Source organism: Eubalaena glacialis, chromosome 10 (genome assembly GCF_028564815.1).
Source record: "Eubalaena glacialis isolate mEubGla1 chromosome 10, mEubGla1.1.hap2.+ XY, whole genome shotgun sequence".
NCBI classification, from domain to species: domain Eukaryota; kingdom Metazoa; phylum Chordata; class Mammalia; order Artiodactyla; family Balaenidae; genus Eubalaena; species Eubalaena glacialis.
Genome location: NC_083725.1, coordinates 24,721,481 through 24,736,780, shown reverse-complemented (window position 1 = coordinate 24,736,780; position 15,300 = coordinate 24,721,481).

Here is a 15,300-nt window from a genome sequence, read left to right as displayed (position 1 = left end):
TGTGATTTTGGGCAAGTTCCTTAATGTCTCTAGGCCTGTTTCCTTATCTATAAAATGATGATGATGATCTTGACCACTTACCTCAAAGATTTGCTGGGGAGTTAATTGAGGAAATGTGTTTGCAATGCTCTTGACACAGTACCTGACCCATAGTAATTTTTCAACAAAATTTAACTACTTTTATAGTCAGCTCCTCTTTTAGTTTTTCTGGAAACATCTGTCATCTCCCTCTGAGATGCTAATTTCCTCCAAAGGATGCTATGTGGCCCTAATAATGTGCAGCCCTGCTAAACATATTTCATTCATTCAGTAAACATGTATTGAACTCTAACTGTAGGCCCAGTGCTGAAATAGATTCTGCTGATAAAAAGAAAAATAAGCACTATCCCTGCCCTTGTAAGCATTTAATGACATTGAATAAGAAAGTCATAAAAGCAGCCTTGCAGGATAGAGCAGACCACAGCACGAGTGGGCAGAAGGAAGCCTGAAGGTTGGGCTTTCCCTGACCACCCTTGGTTCCCATAAGGCAAAGACAAGACTTAGAAGTAGCCAAGGGTCCTCTGAGGAGTTTTCTACAGCAGGTCACCACAGACATGGGAGAAGGCTGTGGGTAGACACTCAACATTGGAAGATACAATTTGACCTCGGGGAGTCCTTAGTCCCAACAGAACTTAGGTGCAGCCAGTGTACCAGGGGAGGCAGGGAAACATGGGCTCTGGCCAAATCCAGAGAGACTAGGTCATAAATCACTCAAGTGCAAGCTTGGCTTACAACACCAGTAGGACAAAGATCAGCCATGAGGGGAGGGACGTGGCTCTGGAGACCAAAGGAACTGGAGAACTCTGAAACTTCCCTCCACCATGGGGTTGCATAAAGCCCTCTCCTTCCTTCTTCAATCTTAGGGGAGAAAAAGGAGCAGTACAAGAGACTGAGCATCTTTTGTTCAGGAGACATGCACTTTCCTAAAAGAACTATTGCACTATTGGACGAACTCAAGCTCTAAACCAGATTGGACCTTTGGTTACTTTTTCCCACCCTTCCCCACTCTTTCTGGGAAAGAAGACCAGATTAGTTACACATAACAGAGCTCATTTCCCCTCACGTGTGAGTTGTAATGTGATTAAATTTTGTGACCCATTTTCCTTGATGTATATGCTCCATACCTAGCACAGTGCCGAGCACCAAAGTGACACTTGATGAATACAGCAAGTGTGCATGGTAAAAAGGAAAAGTCCTATATGCTGCTCTGGATTCCACTTCTGAAAGACATAATCAAGCCAATATGCATGTTTTAATAGAATACAGCCCTGGACTCTTGGCCATTCATTTCCCATTCTTGATGCTTAAACCACACCCAGACCCTCCCTGCTCTGGAGGTGGGGATAAAGGCATTGGGCCTATCTGGACCTGGTGTGAGCATCCATCTTGGGCCTGAGAACTTAGTCTATTTTAAACCAGTTCCCACAGATGGACCAACTCTATGTCCCCCATAGGTCCCCACCCTGGCCGCACACACACAAACACAAAGCCTTACACCCAGATAAACACACAGCTGAGTGGAGATGCCATGTGGGTGTTCGAGTTTTCAGAGTGGAAGGATCTTGGCTGGTTCCATGATGAAGAGGAGGTGGCAATGGGATGAGAAAGAGTAGCATGTGTAGGCCTCACCTCATCCTGGGGAGATGCTATGCTGACATGTGTAGCCAGAATGGATTGTCCCCTTGGGAGGGGCAGAGGCAGATGGGAAAATATTGACCCCAACCAGAGAAAGATTTTATTTCTCATGCGTCTCATGATTAAAAATTTTCTTGGGATGTGATATAGTCTGTGTCTCCTGCCTGGGCAGGTGGGAACTTGGCTTGGGGGGAGGGTGCTGGGGTGTGTGGATGACATCATAGGAGGAAGAGGGGGAGTGCTGTGATACCACAGACATGTGGGAACTTCCTGGGCGAGAAGTTTGGAGGAGGACGAAAGCGCTCAGGAGCCTATTTCTGGCTTTAATAACAGCCCTGGTGACAACCAACCACATGAGAGGGGTGCAGGCAGGCAGGTCTGTCAGGGAACAGTGGCACCTCTTGCCTGGAACACGGGTTTTCTATGAGGTCTTCTAGCCTTTAATGTAGGGGTGGAGCAGGGAATGTGGGATGCATTTTTTGTCGTGAGAAAGCACAGATGCCCGAGAAAGAATGGAAAGTGGTGGAAAATCGATGTCACAACAGGGCTTCAAAGGAGTCCCTGAAACACAGTGAGGGGGCTGTGTGAGCCAAGTGTAGGGGGTAAGAGCAGAAGCCCTGCCACCTCCTAGCTTGTGTCCTTGGGAGATTCACTTAACCTCTCTGCACCTCAGTTGCCTCTTCAGTAAAATGGGAATAATTATAGCACCTTCCTCACAGGACTGTCAAGATTAAATAAGTTAATACATACTTGTAAAGAGCTCATGATGATGCTTTGCATGTAGTATGTGCTCAAGAAAGGTAAACAATTATTATAATAGCGAGAACGCTGGCGTAGGAAACGGAAGACTGAGTTTTAATGCTGACCCAGCCCGTGACCAAGTGAGTGTCTCTTTGGGCTTCAGTTTCTTCATTTGCAGCAAGAAGGTGAGGGACTAGATAATCTCAACCTTCTCTTCCCGCTCTAACATTCTAAGACCTTGACTCTAAGACCAGGTAGAGCTGATACTGATACAAGTCTTCTTTGCTCCAAATTCTCTTGGGCATGTCAGTGTCTACAATTCCACCATTTAGGATATAAGCCTTTGAGTTAAGCATGTTTTAACCCTCTGCTTCTTTCTTCAGATAAAATAGTTGCTGGGGGTGATTGGTGGGTATTAAATCAGTAATACATGGGAATGAATTAATTCTTCCAAAAATAAATGGTCCCTGGGTAACATCAGGTCACATAATGTGCCTCAGAAAGAATGGAAATGGTGGAATCTTGAGTGTAAATTTCTAGTACACGATTTTGTCTAGGTTAGCCCCTGTCCTGTAAGAAAATAGGAAGACAAGAGCCATTGCAGCATGAAGAATCTAGGTTAAATACAAGTAGAAATTCAACTAATAGCATATGTTGAATTTCTACTTGTATTTAACCTAGATTCTTGAATGGGAACCTGAGGGAGGTTGGGACCAGGCAATGGTCTTGAGGGTCTGTCAATCCCTCTGAGCCAGGCAGGGGGTCCTGGGTCATCTGGTGTCTTCTGGGAGTGCATGTCTGTGTGTCCCTGGTAGAGACTGTCCTTCCTGGGCATCCTGGAAGTTCTGTGGCTTCTGGAGTGAAAGCACAATTGACCTTCTGCACAAAGCCCAGTTAAGAGATACATTGCTTAATGATTCAGTGATGTGCTCCCTGCTGGACACTACAAATTGATCAGAGGATGTTTGAAATGATCCACAGTCATCAGGCAGAAACTGGAGTGACTCAGATGACAGCATTCTTGTCATGCAAGCCAGAGGCTGAGTACTCAGCAACTGGTCCAGAGAGAGAGGAGAGGGGAGTGGGCAAGGGAGGGCAAGAGAGAAGAAGAATGTGGGCATTCCAAAGGGTTAGTGCCTGGATGCCCCTGCTCCACAACTCTAGCCCAAGAAAAGAAACCAGTGGTGGAAGTGGAACCTGGAATCACTGTTCAGATGTCAGGGATAGAAAGAAGTCAAAGGAAGTGAGAGTCTCTTAAGTATTCTTGGTTTCCTATGGATGAAAGAAATCCAGGGTAGCAAAGGGTTTCCCATGCCCACCTGCTGCCCTCCCACAGTATGTGCAGGCCCCCATCCAACTGATGAGGACCTGTCCCACACCGAGGACTCTCAAAAGAGGGTAATGGGGGAGAAGCATTCATATAACCATTCATTCGTATATCCATATAATCATTCATTCATTTGTTCCACATTTATTGAGATTCTACTGTATGCCAGATGCTGTGTCAGGTGCTTAGGACCCACAGAGAAATTAGACACTGTCCCTGCAGGGGATAATGGCAATGAGAACCGACTGTCACAATACAGCAGTGTAGAGTGGTTTAACAGAAGGAGGCAGTGAGAGTTGGAAAGCACAGAAGTGGAGCATCTAAGGCGGACTTGGGCCTTGGGAGACACCAGACTGATCAGAATCTTGAAGGTGAATAGGAGTAACCATGTGGGCAAGGAAGTTGTGAAAGAGCCCTTTGGGCACAGAGAACAGAAATGAAAAGGGGTGGGGATGCAGAAGATCACGGTGTAGATGGGGAACTGGACATGTAGGGTGCAAGTGGCGTGTTGGGAAGTGGAAGCTGGAAAGATCTTGAAGGGCTGTGTGTGCAACATCAGGGGAGGAGGAGGGTTTGGGCAGGAGATGGAGAAGGTTCAGCTGCAGTGCGGGGAATGGACGGGAGGGGCAAGCTGGACGCCCAGATCCCTTCAAGGACTGTTACGGAGGAGCTAAACCAGGGAGGTGGGAACAGAAAGACTGGGATGGAGTCATGAGATAAGTGGGAGAGGAGCCATCAACAAGACCTGGACTCCCAGGAAATGCGGATTGAGGGTCAGGGAGAAGGGAAGAGTGGGAAGGGGCGAGGGAGCAGGGAGGAGACATAAGGAAGTGAGTGGAGGTTTATGGAGAGGACATCATCCTCCCATGATGGGAAACAGTGCCCATCAATTCTCAGAATCACTGGCTCATAGTCTGGGCTGGAAGAGACCCTTGAGGTGACCTACTCTAACCTCCCATCTAGTATAAGCATCTCCTCCGGATCCCCTCCTGGCTCAGTCATCCAGTTTCTGCCTTCATTCAAGCATTCAACACAGAACTATTGTGCACTTACCACATGCCTGGTGCTGTGCCAGGCCTTGGGGATGTGGTGGTGTCAGAAGGCTGATGCGGAAGAATGGAGAGTAGCTAGAGAAGAATAAAAGAATGAAGACATTTAGAAAACAAGGCCAATCCATGAAGGCGTAAAGAATCAGGGTTATGGACCACCTTTACATGCATTACCCGAGAGTGGGACCAAGGAGGCCGGTGTTTCTTAGCCACCCCCCAACCCCCACTCAGTCTTTGGACTCAAGCCGCCCTTGGAAGGAAATGTGACCTTGGCGAGGCCATGCACAAAGGGCTGATGGCTGAAGGCTGTCTTCTGGCAGCACCTCCAGCATCTGGGAAATAAATCCTTTGTTACCAATGGAAGATCTGTGTGATGATGCATCCCCATGTCTACCACAGAGAGTGTGTCTGGGTGCATCCTGAGGGTGTGGATGTGTGTCTATCAGCATGTGTGTATATCTCTGTGTGTGCACCTCGGTATGTATTAGTGCATCTGTATCTATTATAGCCCTCTCTTGGATCTGGGGTTGTGAGAGCTCTACAGGCGGCCGAGACTTAAACCTTGCCCTCTGCCACCTTATCATCCACACTGCTTTATTGCCACCCCCCAACTTCTTCCTATCCCCTGCCCAGTTTGGGACAATTAGTGAAAAGGTGTAGAATGTGGGATTTGGAGTGGGGGGCATCTGTGGACCCTCTACCAAGAATCCATTTCTATTCTCACTTACTGAGAGCGGGTGAGAGGGGACAATCCCATAAGGTTCCCTTGTGCAAATTAGAAAAAGGCACCGCTACTAGCAGACCACATGTGAATGCACAGCCAGGCAAGCAAATTAGACAGTCAGCTCCCACTGGGCCTCTCTACTGGGCACCCTCAAAGGTTGTTTTATCTGGATTATATTTCCTGACCCACAAAATTTAGAATAGGGCCATGTCTTCCTGAGGAAATCTTTTTGATCTCCAAGACCTGATCCTCCTATCACACTGTTGTCAGAAATTAGGATAACAGTACCTGCCATGAGGCCAGCCTCCTGGGGCAGACTCCTGCCTGAAGGTTTCTGGAAGTCTTGACTTCCCAAATTCAGGGCAGATGAGGACCTAAGGATAGCCTTGGAGAGAGTTGATGCAGGTAAGGAATGGAGCATCTCCTGGAGTTTAGCGCCCATATCTGTCTCCCTCATCAAGGAACAAAGCATGTCCAATGACCTAATGGATGTAGGAAGAAAAATCAGCAGGGATGAGAGTCCATGACCCAACTGTACAGAGATGAGAAAACCAGGTCACTGGATGCTCTGAACCTTCTGATATTAGATCCAGGGTGGATTCTATCAGTGGTTCATCCAAACTTTGTAACTTGATGCTTCACCAAATACTTTCTCAAAGAGCCTGTGACTCACTGTCATAGGAATAAAAACCCTCTCTTTCAAAGGTTTATGTCATTATTTTACACATGTAATTATTGGCTATGGCAGACTAACCCTACTGGGAACAGCACAGGGCAGAGTGGCAGGAGGCTTAGTGTCCTTGAATTCTTGAGTGCTGGAGCTGTAGGAACCTTGAGATCATCTCATCCAGTGCCCACAGCTCACAGCCCAGGGCAGAATTCTGCCCATCACCTTGTTTGATTCAATCCACAAAATGAACATTGAGAATACGTTTATACAGGGCATGCCCTCTCCTGCTTATCTCCTGCTGCCAGGCTACTGCATTCTACCACTGGCTGAAGCTCATGGAGTACAGTGATTTGCCCAAGATCACACAGCTGCTCAGAACAGGATCAGAACCAAGCTCCCAGGCTGCTATGGCAGAGCAGGGCTTTCTTAGCCCTGGGTGTCTCTGGTTCTCTTTTGATCTATGTGGGCAGGAGATATGAAGGAACACGATGAACTTACTTGTTTCCTTCATGAGGTGACAGCTTGCATGAGGCCCCCATGTCCCCTTATGCATGCATGTGCACACACACATGCACATGCATGCATGCACACATGTGCACATGAGCTTAGACTCCTAGACTACCAAGAGCATCTCGGTCTTTTTTTTTTTTTTTTATCATTTTGGATTCTACCTAACTCAATGCTTGGCATGTTGGTGTATCTCAATCAATGCTTGTTGAATGAAAGAATGATGAATATTAATGGATGCTTACCTTCCCAAGATCCCTGAGGTCTTTACCATAACCTTGATTCAGAGTCCCAGTTAGACTATTTCAAATGGGGGAGGAGAGAGAGAAGAAAAGGAAACATTACATTTGTCTGTACTATGCCAGGCACTTGAATGTATATCATCTCAGCTAATCTCATTTTAAAATGAAAAATCCCAAGTGAGCAGACGTCACCCCACAAAGGAGCGACCCCCACCCTCCCTGGTGCCCACACAGAAGGGCTCTAAGTACAGCCAGCTTACACTTCTGCATCAGTGTCTGCCTCTGCTTAGCCCCAGAAGATCTGAAAAAGAAAATAACATCAGAACTTCTGAAGACCAAAAGCTCAGTATCCTAAGTTTGCAGCCTTCCCCCTTTGTGAGACAGAGAATCAGGAGAATATTAAGAGGAGTGAGAGAAGGAAGCTAAAAATATCTTCAAAGCTTATGTAAATTCGGTGCACAGAGAGGCCTGGCCTTTGGGCTCCAGCTGCTTCCGGGGCTGACTTAGACGCCCTTAACATGGAGATCCAGACATTCTCAGAACCTGCCCACCACTTAAAACCTTTAAAATATCTTCCTAATTTTGTTCCATGTTCTTTAAATTTGTCACCCTTGGGAGTGGAGCTACAATATGCTAATGAGGCCATTGATGAGGCCCCGACACCCCTCTACCCTACCCCCCCCACCTCCGGCCTCTGGGGAGAACAGTGCAAGGTCAGAGACATCCATCCAACAGGAACCTTTGCGAGGGTCTGTACCCCTAACCATTAGCATGTTCATAGGGAGGGAATCAAAAGATCACTCAATCAACACCCAATGAAGGAATCATTTCAATCAATAGCACAGCTCATAAAAGTCCCCATGCCACTGCCACTGCCACTGCATAACAACAATTCTTAATTGAGAATTAAACAAACTTTCATCTGATGCAATTCCGAACTTCAGCCTTTAAAATAATGCCAAGTTCAGAAACACATTTGTCTTCATGATTCAATCTGGCAGCTTGTACACATTTAATGGGTATTTTTCCCTCACAGCTGACACTTTCCCTTCCTGGTTCACATAGGAAAATGAGATGGGTGTCACCTCCCCAAAGGCCACAGTGCTAAGTTAAGTGACTCTGGGTAGGAAGGGGGCTCTAACTGAGCAAATGTTAAACTGAGGTGACCTAAGCTGGGCTGGGACCTGGTTTCCTGTTTGGTAACCAACACCTACTAAGTGTAATTCAGCTCTTAGGTACTCAGGATGCTGGCTGCCAGACAGGAGACAAGTAGCTTTTAAGGCACTGATGACACAGTCTTCCTGACATTAGAGGCATGGCCATGAACCAGGCGGCCAATTTCTCTCAGGAAGAGCAGCTCAATATCAACTGTGCTAAATCCAAGTCATATTCGGCAGAGGCTATTCAGCATCCAGATGCATGTGAGTGAGTATCTCCATTCAACAGGGCAATGCATTTCATTACTTACAGAGTCCTTCTCTAGCCAGCTCATCCTGGCGGGCCTGGGCAGACCAGGTCCTGGCCAGAACTAAGTCTGTTCAGCAGGAATATTAAAGTAAAAGCAGGCAACAAGGTCCTACTGTATAGCACAGGGAACTATATTCAATATCCTGGGATAAACCATAATGGAAAAAATATTAAAAAAGAATGTCTATACGTGTATAACTGAGTCACTTTGCTGTACAGCAGAGATTGGCACACCATTGTAAATCAGCTGTACATCAATTAAAAAATAAAAAAAATTAAAGTAAAAGCAGGAACTCAAAATATCCAAGTCAACAGCATCTCATTCTTCCATTAGATGGTTAGAACACTTGAAATTTCTGTTGAAAACCTGGTCAAGCTTATGAACAAATCCAAAGAGGTTTCTTTGGAACAATGTTGGTTCTGCCTGTGAACACTGTAGGAGGCTTCTGCTACATTTCAGAGCTGGCTTGACCTCCCCAGAGAACATGGTGGTTTGACACCCTAATGCTCACAGCTAAACATCCCCTTTGCTTCCTCTCCATTTGGTAGTTCAGGTTTGTGGGGCTCTTCTTCACTGACCTCTGCAAGCATTTGCAGCTGCAATGCTCACCTGCATCACTCTACAATATATGTGGCTGACACACTGGAAAAAGTTGTCCAAGGGCCATATCAGCCCCTGATCATGCATTCAGACATCGCAAGTTGATTGCCAACTGGCTGAATTTAGCCACAGATGTATGTGCAGGGTCTCCTCCATCCCATCTCTCTCTCTCTCTCTCTCTCTCTCTCTCACACACACACACACACACACACACACTTTGATTTTCCAGGTCACCAAAATCCCCACCAAGTCTTGTTGCCACACACGTTTGGTTTCACTCATTTACCTTATCTCTCTGGACACCGAAAAAGTCTGAGTGTGTAAAAGCCTGCCAGAGTCCACACATTTTAACCTGTATTATAAATCTTTTCACCCAGAAACATATATGCTGGAGGCAACAGGTGGCTCCTTCAGGATACACACTAGGATTACAGCCAGTAGGCAAATTAGTAGCAACCTCAGGCAACCCAATTTTTTCTTCTAGCTCAAAAGGTATGGGTGGAGTTGGAGAGGGGAGGATTCTAGGGTTAGTTACAACTCTTACCTTTCTGCGCCCTTTTCTGGCAAGGTAAACTGTCCCTGGATGCTTGATTCAGTACAACATTGTCTCCTTGGGCTGCCATAACAGAATGCCATACACAGGGTGGCTTAAACAATAGGAATCTATTTCTCACGGTTCTGGAGGCCACAAGATCAAGCAAGATCGAATTGCCAGGGCTGGTTTCTAACGAGGCTCCCCTTCCTGGCTTGCAGACCACCACCTTCTCGCTGTGTCCTCACAGGGCTTTTTCTCTGGGTGGAGAGAGTGAGCGAGTGCTGGTGTCACTTCCTCATGTTATGAGGATGGTCCTATCAGATTCGGATTTTCCTTATGATCTTATTTAAGTTTATTTATCTCTTTAAAGGCACTATCTCCAAATGCAGTCACAGTGGAGATTTGGGCTTCAACATAGGAGTTTGGGAGAGGAGGGACACACTTAAGTCCATGAAAAGTACTAACTGGAAAGCCCATGTGCAATTGTTGCTATTGTACCAACATCAAAGGTGGTAAATATGTTAATATTAATTATATTGATTAATTGTATTTATACCCATGAATATATGAACGTTGATTGTTTACCTTAATATTTAGTATAGCATTCAATTCTATTAATTACTCTGATCCCAACTCTATGGCAGCCATTGCTATTCAATAATGATACCTTTTCCTTTTGAGCCAAGGTGGGGCCTCAGAAGCCTTCTCAACATGGTGTTGAGTCAGCTATAACCAACCAATTGAATTTGGTACAGGAGATGTGACATATTGACACTTGTACTCTGTAACCAGGCCTCCTCCACCTTGGGGGAAGATCTAGAAACCAGATGAAAATCCAGGAGGGGCTGACACACATCTATGTTGTTGAGCTGTAGCTTCCCTACTGGTCAGAACACGTGGCCTACAGGGACTTTTGACTGACGAAGTCGCCCTGGAAACTCCCTTTCCTAGATTCTATATAAAGCAATTCATCCTCTCACAGCTTTTCCTTTTTTTCCTGCAGAGTCATAAGACCCAAGCCACAGCTAATGCTTGGCATCATCAACCTTGTTTCCTGAGCTGGGGAAGGGCTGTTGTCTCAGAAATTGCTTCTTCTCAGCCTCCACTTAAACACAGTCTGAAAATGCTTTTTCTCTACTTTTCCTGGAATTTTATTCTTATCCACTAATCTGTGCTATTCTCCATGGACTACTGTCCCTGGAGCTAAATAAACTTCCCCTTCTCTGTCAGTTGCTTGGCCTTTCTGTAGAAGAGACAAAAGAGTGGATTTGCAAGGAGTAAATAATACCACATTGAATGGAAATGCCTTCACAAAAATAGGATCTAACATTATGAGCTTAGTTTCAACCAGAGAACAATATGAAGAATGATATTTGGTCTTTTACAAGGTGGGTTTTGAAGATGTTCTTCATATTATTATTCCTTGAGTTTCTCCTTGAATTAAATACTAGGGAAGCAGACTGTCCATCCTGATAAATGGAGTAATCTGCTTCCTTAGCATTTAATTCAAGGAGGAACTCAAGTAATAATAATAAACCCATCATGTTTTCCTCCTTTCCTTGGCTGCCAGTAAACTCACAGCTATGTTTTGTAGTCAGCGGTTGTTATTATTATTAGCTAGACGTTTCTGATAAATTATTTTCTCCTTTCATTACTGGACTCTCTTACTCATCCTTAAAGTGTATGTATCTCCTGCATGAGCTGTTTCTTCTCTTAGGAAGTGAATGGGGTACGTTTATTAAATAATACATCAGTGGTTCAGTCAGGGACATATCACCAGCGGACTGGGCTTTAACCCCAATTCAACTCACCAATCATTTATTGATCCATATTACCAGCTGGTCCCCAAGTCCTCTATAAATGTTCTCTAAGGAGACATGTTGAATCTTTTGAAATGATGAAAGGGTTTAAAACTGAGCAGAGGCTTGTCAATAGTTGTCATACTCTATTTCAACACAATAACAAATCTCAAGTCCCCAAACTTGCATAACTTAAAACTTGAGAACTCCCACGATCTCAACTTCCCCTTCAGTTTCAACCAGACCCATATTTCCAATTATGTCTTGAACATCTCTTTTTGAATATTCCAAAGGCAGCACACACCTAACAGGCACAATTGAATTCTATCCTTCTACCCTATCCTCCTACAGATTTATTTCCTTCACCGTATTCTTGGTTTCAGTCAGTGTTATCACTGTTTGCTGAGTTTCCCAAGCTAGAAGCCTTGATAATTTTGCTCCTCACACTCAATCAGTCTCCAAATGCTTCAGAATAAGTTCTGAACCTGATCCCTTCCCTGAAACTCCACTGTCACTGTCTTAGAATAGGGCTTGGCTTTTCTCTCCCCTGAATTATTGCAACAACTTCCTAAGCATTCTTTCTGCTATCTAGTCTTTTTCTTTACTCTCATACTGCCATCAGTGTCGTGTTCCTGATCACTTTCTAGTTAAGGACATTTGCTGGCCTCTCAATCACTATAAAATAAACACCAAATTCCATAAGGTAGTGTACACGGTTCATTGCAATCTAGCTCCAACCTTCTGCAGCCTCACCTCTCACTTTGCATTAGGATTCCTATGGTCCAATCCTACTAAATTCCTCATCCTTTTTAAAACCAGCTAAGCCCTTTCACGACTCTGTACTTTTGCACTTGTTATTTCTTCTGCCAAGAAGGCTGTTTACATAGTCTACCTTTCTACCTGGAAATTAACTTTTATTTTTCATGAATTAACTCAATTATCAACAATACTCTAGCCACCTATCCTACAATCAAATCTTTCTTGACCTTTCTACCTTCCCTTAGCTGCTTTTTAAAAAGTTTTCCCTAGAAATTACCCAGGCCTGTTTAAATTATTTGTTAACAGCTTTCTCTTTGGCTATCACTCTGAGCTAATTTAGGTCAAGAACCATATTTTTCATAGCCCTAGTACCAAGTACAGTAAATGGCACAATGTTGATGTTCATTAAATACTAATAAAGTAAGCACTGAAATATGAAAGTGTAGTAGGTGACAAACATGGGGTGATAAAAGATCTCCACTGAACTGTTTTACTAATGCAGGACCCTTTACTTAATGGCTGTGGACCCTTTGAGGTATAGAGTAATAAAGAGAAAAGCTAAGGCTGTTCTAGTTGATGTTATCTTAGCAACTTTGTGACCTCATGATGTTTTCTACATTTTACCATTTCCTTTCAGTATTTCTCCTCTGCCTTTACCATAGCAATCCTATCTTACAATAAGCATCATTCTTAGAAGATTCAGGAGGGACAACCCAACCATGCAATTTTTGCACCCAATTTGGAGTAGATGTCACTAGTTTTATCCTGTGATAGAGTCTCCTTGTGGGCTTTTTGTATCTGGTGATAAACCCCACCTGCCCACAAGCACTGAAATTGTTACAGATGATGTGACAGACTGTATTTTCCAAAGGTGGCTGCAGGAGTACCTCCATCTCATTTGCTCTTCTATAACGTGACCTGGCCTTATTCCTTTCAAGACCTCCCCTCTCTCTTTCCCTTGAACCTGAGTAGGCCTGTGATTGCTTTGCTCAATAAATAGGAAGCAGCCTTAAGGAGCTGTTGAGAAAAAGGACAGGACTGGGAAAAAGATGACCCTTGTTATGGAGTGGTAGAAAGTTTAGCAACATTGTTTTTTTGTAATGCAATCATTTTTGCAATGCCATGGAAACAAAAATAAACCTAATGAACCAGTGGGTGTGGTCAATGAGATTTCCAAGCAAAATACCAAAGTGCTAACTGAGTTATTTTAGCCATATAAAAGTAGCCACGCAGTGTTAAAGAAAATTTAAGGGAAATAAAAATGATCCAGGACTTGTTGGATTTGAAAATAAAATTAGTTATCATCTCCATTCTCTTACAGCAGAAAATCCTCAAAAACAAAAATGGCCTCAAGGTGAAGATCAAATCCAGGGTGCTAAAATGAATACATCTCAGGGTAAATATGAAGCCAAAGCTGTGACCAGAAAACTCTTTCCTAGGACCTTAGATAGATCAAAACTGATATGTCACAGACTTTCAAATAGATAAATGGACTCCTAAGTATCTTAAGGGCATTCCTTGAAGATCTTCTCTGTTCAACAAATCTAAGTCTCTTAAGGATGTTGTCTCATAGCAACTTCAGAGACATCCCAAGGTAAAAAAAAAAAAGGGCTCATCTCAAAGAGATTTGTGGGTGTGGAGTTTAACTGATGAAATATGTTTTGTTAATATACAAGAAGCCCACAGAATTTTAAAAGAATTGTAGTATTTTAAATTGAAAGAGATGGTACAAAATGAACAGAAGCCTTTGAATCTCTAAAATTTTTTGGGCACCAAGCAATCTGAGAGCCTACTTAGTTGAAAACATGGAAGACTTTGTATAGAAATGAAGAATAACTCATCGGATGGAACTAAGAGCCCAGAAGGCAAAGCCAGTTGTCCTGGAGGATGATCCTAGGGAGTAGGACTGAGTCCTAACTCAGGAACTGATAATGTGTACTTGGCTGGATTTTTTAAACTGACTATTGTGTGCCTTTTATTTTTCCTCTTTTTGAATGGGAGGACTGTAGTAATTATTCTATGCTTGTCTCACCTGGGTGTGGTTGGAGAGGATGAATAACTTGTGCCTTTAGTTCACAGATTTTTAGAACAAGAAGAACTGTACTCAAAGAATTGCACTAGAGAAGCCCCACTGTCACCTGGACATAATTTAGTTCACAAGATCTTAGATTTTGAACTGATGCCTCAATGGGATGAAACTTTGAAAGTCTTGGGGGAAGGGATGACTGAATGCATGTGAAAGTGGATGTGAATTTTGTGGCCTGAGGCAGACTATGACAGATTTTATTTTCCAAAGATGACCACAAAAGTATCCCATACCTTACATACACTTCTATCATGTAACCTTGCTAATGCTCTATTAAGAGATGGAGCCTAATTCCCTTTCTTTGGATCTAGGTGGGCTTGTGACTGTTTTAGCCAATAGGGTAAAATAGAAATAATGATGTGTGTCTTCCAAGAGTGGATCATTAAAGTAATACAGTTTTGACCTTGTTCTCTGGGACACAATGTTAGAAGTCCAACTACCTGAGGCCACTGTGAGAAAACCCAGGCCACAGGGAGAGACCTTATGTAGATGTTCCGGTTGACAGCCCCAGTGAGGTTACAGATGACAGCCAATATCAATGGCTAAATATGTGAGTGAAGATGTCTCCAGATGATTCCAGCCCCCAGCCTTTGAGTCATATCCAGCCATTGAGACTTCCAAGCCCAGGTGTCGACACCGTGAAAGGGAGATAAGCCAAATACACAGTGCTCTGTATGAATTCCTGACTCACATAATCCATAAATACAGTTTAAAAATTTAAGCCATTTAGCTTTCAAGTAATATGTTACACAACAATAGAAACTGGAACATATGGACATGGGCACTTTCAAAATTTTATCACTTATGTTGTTGCTTAAGTACGCCCCTTTGCCAGCATTAATAGAACAGAAAAATTGAAAAATTATATAAATCCTATCCACAAACTAAAAGAAGGGAGAAGATAAAATTCTGTAAAATAATGAGAATGTGGATTGTTATTGCTGGATATATATGTATTTATTAGATAATGAAAATTAGAAGACAGTAAGTTATCCAGAGAATTAAAAAGAGTGAAATATTAACCTACACAGAGTTGACTCCTGAATGCTGGCACCTTAGGGGGTATAATTTTCCTTTATGCCTTCAATAGTTTTCTCCAAATTAAAAACTGTCAAAAAG